This window comes from Pseudorasbora parva, chromosome 11 (assembly GCF_024679245.1).
Source record: "Pseudorasbora parva isolate DD20220531a chromosome 11, ASM2467924v1, whole genome shotgun sequence".
NCBI lineage: Eukaryota > Metazoa > Chordata > Actinopteri > Cypriniformes > Gobionidae > Pseudorasbora > Pseudorasbora parva.
In genome coordinates this window covers 30,341,787-30,347,960 of record NC_090182.1, presented here as the reverse complement: position 1 = coordinate 30,347,960, position 6,174 = coordinate 30,341,787, and the positions used below count along the sequence as shown (strand labels likewise).

Genomic DNA, 6,174 nt, shown 5'->3' with positions numbered 1-6,174 from the left:
GAGTTCCATCCATTTGATGTAAGAGGAAATGTGATTCATCAGACCAGGCTATCTTCTTCCACTGCTCTGTGGTCCAGTTCTGATGCTCACATGTCCACTTTTGGTGCTTTCTGCAGTGGACAGGGGTCAGCATGGGTACCCTGACTGGTCTACGGCTATGCAGCCCCAAACACAACAAACTGGGATGCACTGTGCATTCTATCAGAATCAGCGTTAACTTCTTGAGCAGTCTGAGCTACAGTAGCTCATCTGTTTGATTGGAATATATATATATATATATATATATATATATATATATATATATATATATATATATATATATATATATATATATATATACACACACACACAAATACTTAAAGTTTGCCAAAGACTTGTTCCACCACATAGAATGCAACTGAATGCTTCTTCAAGCACCTCCACACTTGGAAAAACCATGGAAAAATACTTTTAAAAGAGAAAATTTACATACATATTTACAGCTGGTCTATTCGCACGGGATTAGCTGAGGTCATTTTACCAGACCTTTTTACAGAGGGTAAATGTCACCGTAATCTTTATTTACGTTGTCCAAAATGATTAGTGAAATGCTACATTCAGACGGGACTAAAATCACTGAGAAGATCTGGTAATAATTACTTCACCTCGCCTCTCCTTGAAGTTCGAATAGGGCTTTAGATGCCAGAAGAAAAAAGTCTTGTTATGTCCTGTGAGGAGACATATACTTTGTTGAAACTTTAATAGCTGATATAAGCATTTGTATAATGACCTGTCTTGAAACAACCAGTAACATTTAGAGAGTAGCATTAGAAAGACCGGGTGAAAACGTTACCATTAATAAGCGGTAATACGTTTTTAGTTGTCATGCAACACATGAGAAGCCAAAGGTTTTTTTTTTTTTTTTTGTCTCTGACAACAACAGTCTGTCCAAGTGGCAGGGGGTGTTTGTGAAAGCTGTGGTGCCATGACGAGATTGTCTCCCATAATTGCTTCGTTAAAAGCATTTGCTTTGTGTATACTAGAGTAATTAAGCAGTTGGAATTTTACATTACACAAGTGAAAATTAACAAAGAGCACATCTGGGTGTCCCTTAGGTTTAGTCATTAAAAAGCCCATTATTTTTTAAATTACTTTTTCAATCTTTTGGCTCCTTTAATCCGGGACTATTTCCCAATAGGCAGCTCCCCTTCCTTGCTTTTGAATGACTCCTGTTGGAAAGTTGAACATTTAGAGATCTGATCACCCAAACCAGCTGTGTTTCTCCTAGCCGAAGCCCATTTCTAAGACAAACAAGGTTTTCATTGTCTGGGAGCTGACTGTCAACAGTGAAAAAACGCTGTGTCTGTGCGCCGTGAATGACTCATCAACTGCTACACCGAACTCTTCCCACCTCACAGCGCTCAGCTGAAACTTTGCTTGCAGGGGCCGCTGGTTGAAGCTTTGCGGTTCAGTTGGCCTCTTGATAAACCCAGTCAATTTTGCATGCATTACACAGTGATTAGCCGGTCTGTAGAGTGAGACACATTTCAAATGAGTAGGGAAACAGAAACTCTCACTGAGATCTGAAAAATGTCAAGTTATTTTAAGTGGAGGATCTTTTTGATAAATCCTTTAATAAATAAACAGCACAACTTCTTTAACCAAATGCTTATTTTAGGGTTGACAGCCACAAAACCAATGTTTTTTTTATCTTGTTTTTTACATTTAAAATGAATCCTAACAATGAAGTCAGCCTTTTCTGCGAGGATTGTCTGCTAAGCAAATTGTTGTAGATTCCGTTTCATGACAACCCTCTTAAAGGTCCTTATGATATCTGGAGATAAATTACCCTACCTTAAGGAAGCTGGGGCAACCTATTTGGAAATGGCATAGATCATGAAGTCTCTGCATGCCACCTAAAGCTCTTTCAACTTACATCGTATATACGTCATGATCTTGGAAGTGACTGTCTTCTAGATGATGATAAGTTTAAATATAGGACTGGTGTGCACTAAGTGGTGGTCTAATCTGCCTTGGGAACCAAAGCAACAATGTTAAATGTCACCTTAATTTTGGTGTTTCACAGACCACTCTAAGAAAAGTCAATGAGGGTTGGAGGTGAAACAAATGAATTGCACTTAGCATTTCGAATTGCAATTTCAACTAAATGAATGCACTTAGGTGCTCCAGTGCCTTTAGTTGCAGTTTTCAGTTTAAAATGTTTATATGATTTCAGTTTAAAATATTTATGTGATTTGATTCAACAAGTTGCTGAAAGCATTCTTTAGAAATGTTGGCCCATATTGATAGGACAGCATATTGCAGTTGATTTTTGGGATGCACATCCAGTGCACGAAGCTCCCATTCAATCAAAGATGCTCTATTGTGTTGAGATCTGGTGACTGTGGGGGCCATTTTAGTACAGTGAACTCATTGTCATGTTCAAGAAACCAGTTTTAAATGATTCAAGCTTTGTGACATAGTTCATTATCCTGCCGGAAATATCCATCAGAGGATGGGTACATGGTGGTCATATGGTCAGAAACAATGTTCAGGTTGGCCGTGGCATTTAAACGATGCCCAATTGGCAATAAGGGGCCTAAAGTGTGTCAAGAAAACATCCCCCACACCATTACACCACCACCACCAGCCTGCACAGTGGTAACATGGCATGGTGGATCCATTTTCGCATTCTGTTTATGCCAAATTTTGACTCTACCATCTGAATATCTCAACAGAAATCAAGACTCATCAGACCAGGCAACATTTTTCCAGTCTTCAACTGTCCAATTTTGGTGAGCTTGTGCAAATTATAGCCCCTTTTTCCTATTTATAGTCGAGATGAGTGGTACCCGGTGGGGTCTTATGCTGTTGTAGCCCATCCGCCTCAAGGTTTCTTCTTCTTCTTCTTCTTCTTCTTCTTCTTCTTCTTCTTCTTCTTCTTCTTCTTCTTCTTCTTCTTCTTCTTCTTCTTCTTCTTCTTCTTCTTCTTCTTCTTATCGGTGAAAGTATTTTGGGTTCGGATCAATATGACCATGAGGACATGGCAGAATTTCCATTTTTAAATTATTGATCTCTCCTTTGAAGTGTTAGTGGTAATGACCAAATGTTTTACCTGTGCTTTAAATATGTCTGTAGTGGTTGGGATATAAAGTGTAGTACTTGATACTGAAAAAGCAATAATGTGCTTCAAAAAAAAAAAGCATTGCACTCACAGCAAGTAACATGGCCACAGTGCTACTTCAAGTTACAAACCTGTGGTTTAACTGTAATGTGCTCTGGATTGCACCATCTGTTCTTCACAATGTCAAGATCTCCTCCATCCCTCTGGTTTCTCTTACTCGCCTTGCTGTCTGAATGTACTAGTGTCCATTATTGACCTTTGTTTAGATTTATTTTTTCCGCTACCCATTATTGCTTTAACTTATACAGCTTCTTCCAACTTCAGATGTGTATGGATTCTCTAATTTTAGCTTGCTCTGATTGTAAAATAGGTGTGATTACCTGCCTTTGGATTTGGGAATGACCTGATGAAGTCGATATGCATCTTGAAAATGGCATTCATAACACAGCTTTAGAGCCAAATGTTTAACCAGAGATTTAATTCTAATTTTGATTTGTTCTTGTGGGGATAACATTGAACATTTTTAACCCTCATGGGCTGAGAGTCCAATGCCATTTTAATAGCACAAAATATACAAATGTCTTGATGAAATTTGAAAATACAGGTCACACTTAATATAACATAGCCTTAACTACTACTAACATTTACATACCCACATGACTGTGAATTTACAGTGTAACTACATGTTTATTCCCACATTTATTGCTAATGAGTTTGGATTTATGAGGGGCTAAGGTAAGGGTCAGGGTAAGGATTGGAGGGGCTAGTTTGGGTAAAGGTTTAATTAAATACCCCTAAAATACACTTCAACTGACCATTTGGGGGGGGGCAGCGCCCTTTAGTTACTGTTGCTATGTCCGTCAAGCACTCTGACCTCACACATCTTGTTCTCACACAATAAAAAACACATTGCAGAGCAAACAAACTTGGCAACGTCCGTACAGACAGGACAGAGCAGGTTATTTTAATATTAAACAAAGTCTCAACTTTCAACTGTTGTCCTAAAGAAAAAAAAGAAAAAAGAAAAAAAATACAGTTTTGTGGCTCTTTATTTAGCTGTGACAGATCTTGTGACAGACAACTTCAGAAGGCAGGGAAGACGTCATTACACAGTGGTTTTCAAGTTTAACTGCACCAATGTTAATCTACGATTTCTCCTGACTGCTTTGTTGGACAAAATGGTAGATGTCGGACTATGATTGGTCAAGTGTGAGGCAATAGTAAGTTTGCAGTAAGTGCAAATAGTGCTAGATGCTATTTACACCCTTTAAAAGGTGGGGTAAGTGTTTTCTGATAACTGTTTTAGATATTTACTCTCTGTGGTCATTAAAAATCCCAGGATGTCTTTCGGAAAAAGAGTAGGGGTGTAACCCCGGCATCCTGGCCACATTTGCCCACTGGCCTCTGTCCATCATGGCCTCCTAATAATCCCCATAACCTGAGTGGCTTCATCACTAGGTCTCCTCTCCACCAATCAGCTGGTGTGTGGTGAGCGTTCTGGCGCAAAATGGCTGCCGTCACATCATCCAGGTGGATGCTGCATATTGGTGGTGGTTGAGGAGATTCCCCCCTTCAATGAAAAGCGCTGAAAAGCGCTATATAAATCGAACGCATTATTATTATTATTTAAAATCACCAAAACAAACACGCCCTTACCCCCAGAAGAGTTTTACGCCTTCCATCACAAAAACACAAACCGTTCTCATGAACAACTCTATAGTACATGAGAACGACAGTCCAACTAACAACATATTACAATTATGACCAGATTACAGAGTATATAGCGATCACAAATACACAAACCGTTCTCATGACAACTCGATAGTACACAAGCATGACAGTCTAACTTATGAACATACTGTAATTCTTTGAATAAAGACCGGGCCTTTATTTATCTGAACTGCCGATGGGAACCGGCTTTTATTTGAAGCAGGCTTTCATTAGGGGCAGGTCTGTATTTCTAATTCCATCTGTTTGAAATATAATTGCTTTATGTAAACTGTTTTCAATTTAAAGTGATTTTTCCAGTGGACAAATATCATTGATTTTTTTAAGAAACATTTGCAAAAATATCACCATACAACAAAATAATACGCATTTTTTGTAATTCAGCGCGCAGCTCCGCCTCCGAAGATGAACGAGTTCTCAGCGAATCTAGCCTACAAATTACAAATTAGCTGAATGAATGAATGAGGCCGTTATATAGCGCTGTCAAATGTACTACTGTACACCCAAAGCGCTTCACACTCATGTCAGGGGTCTCTCCTCAACCACCACCAGTTTGCAGCATCCACTTGGATGATGCGACAGCAGCCACAGTACAACGGCGCCAGTGTGCTCACCACACACCAGCGATAGGTGGAGAGGAGAGAGGGTGATAGAGCCAATTCAGTGGATGGGGATTATTAGGAGGCCATGATTGGTTAGGGGCCAATCAAGGGAATTTGGCCAGGACACCGGGGTTACACCCCTACTCTTTTACGAGAAGTGCCATGGGATTTTTAATGACCACAGAGAGTCAGGACCTCGGTTTAACGTCTTATCCGAAAGACGGTGCTCTTTGTTAGTATAGTGTCCCCATCACTATACTGGGGCGTATAGTGATGGGGACACTATACAGACCACAGGGTGAGCACCCCCTGCTGGCCTCACTTACACCTCTACCAGCAGCTACCTGGTTTTCCCAGTTGGTCTCCCATCCAGGTACTGACCAGGCTCAGCCCTGCTTAGCTTCAGTGGGAAACCAGTCTTGGGCTACAGGGTGATATGGCTGCTGGCTATTTAGGCGCTTATATTTACTAAATGAGCCTTCAAAAGCAGAAATAAGCAATTTTAAATAAAGATCCCGGTTTAAGCAAATAAATAAATCACGACATTAAAGCTTAGTGAAATTAGGAAATATTTAAGTGATCGTTAATTTAGTGCATATTTTGTTCTCATGTCACAAGTAATAATATCAAGCCAAGGTTTACTGAGTTTTACATGATTCTTTTGTGCTGTGGTTTTTGGTGAAATGTACTAAAATAAATATCATCACCTGTGCACGTTAGCCCACTTCTTCTCGACAAATT

At 39.6% G+C, this 6,174-nt stretch overlaps 1 pseudogene; it reads right to left on the bottom strand.

Annotated features, from left to right (window-relative positions):
* Window positions 1-5,764: 5,764 nt before the first annotated feature.
* On the bottom strand, window positions 5,765-5,881 carry LOC137093325 (5S ribosomal RNA; annotated as a pseudogene).
* Between the last annotated feature and the right edge of the window lie 293 nt (window positions 5,882-6,174).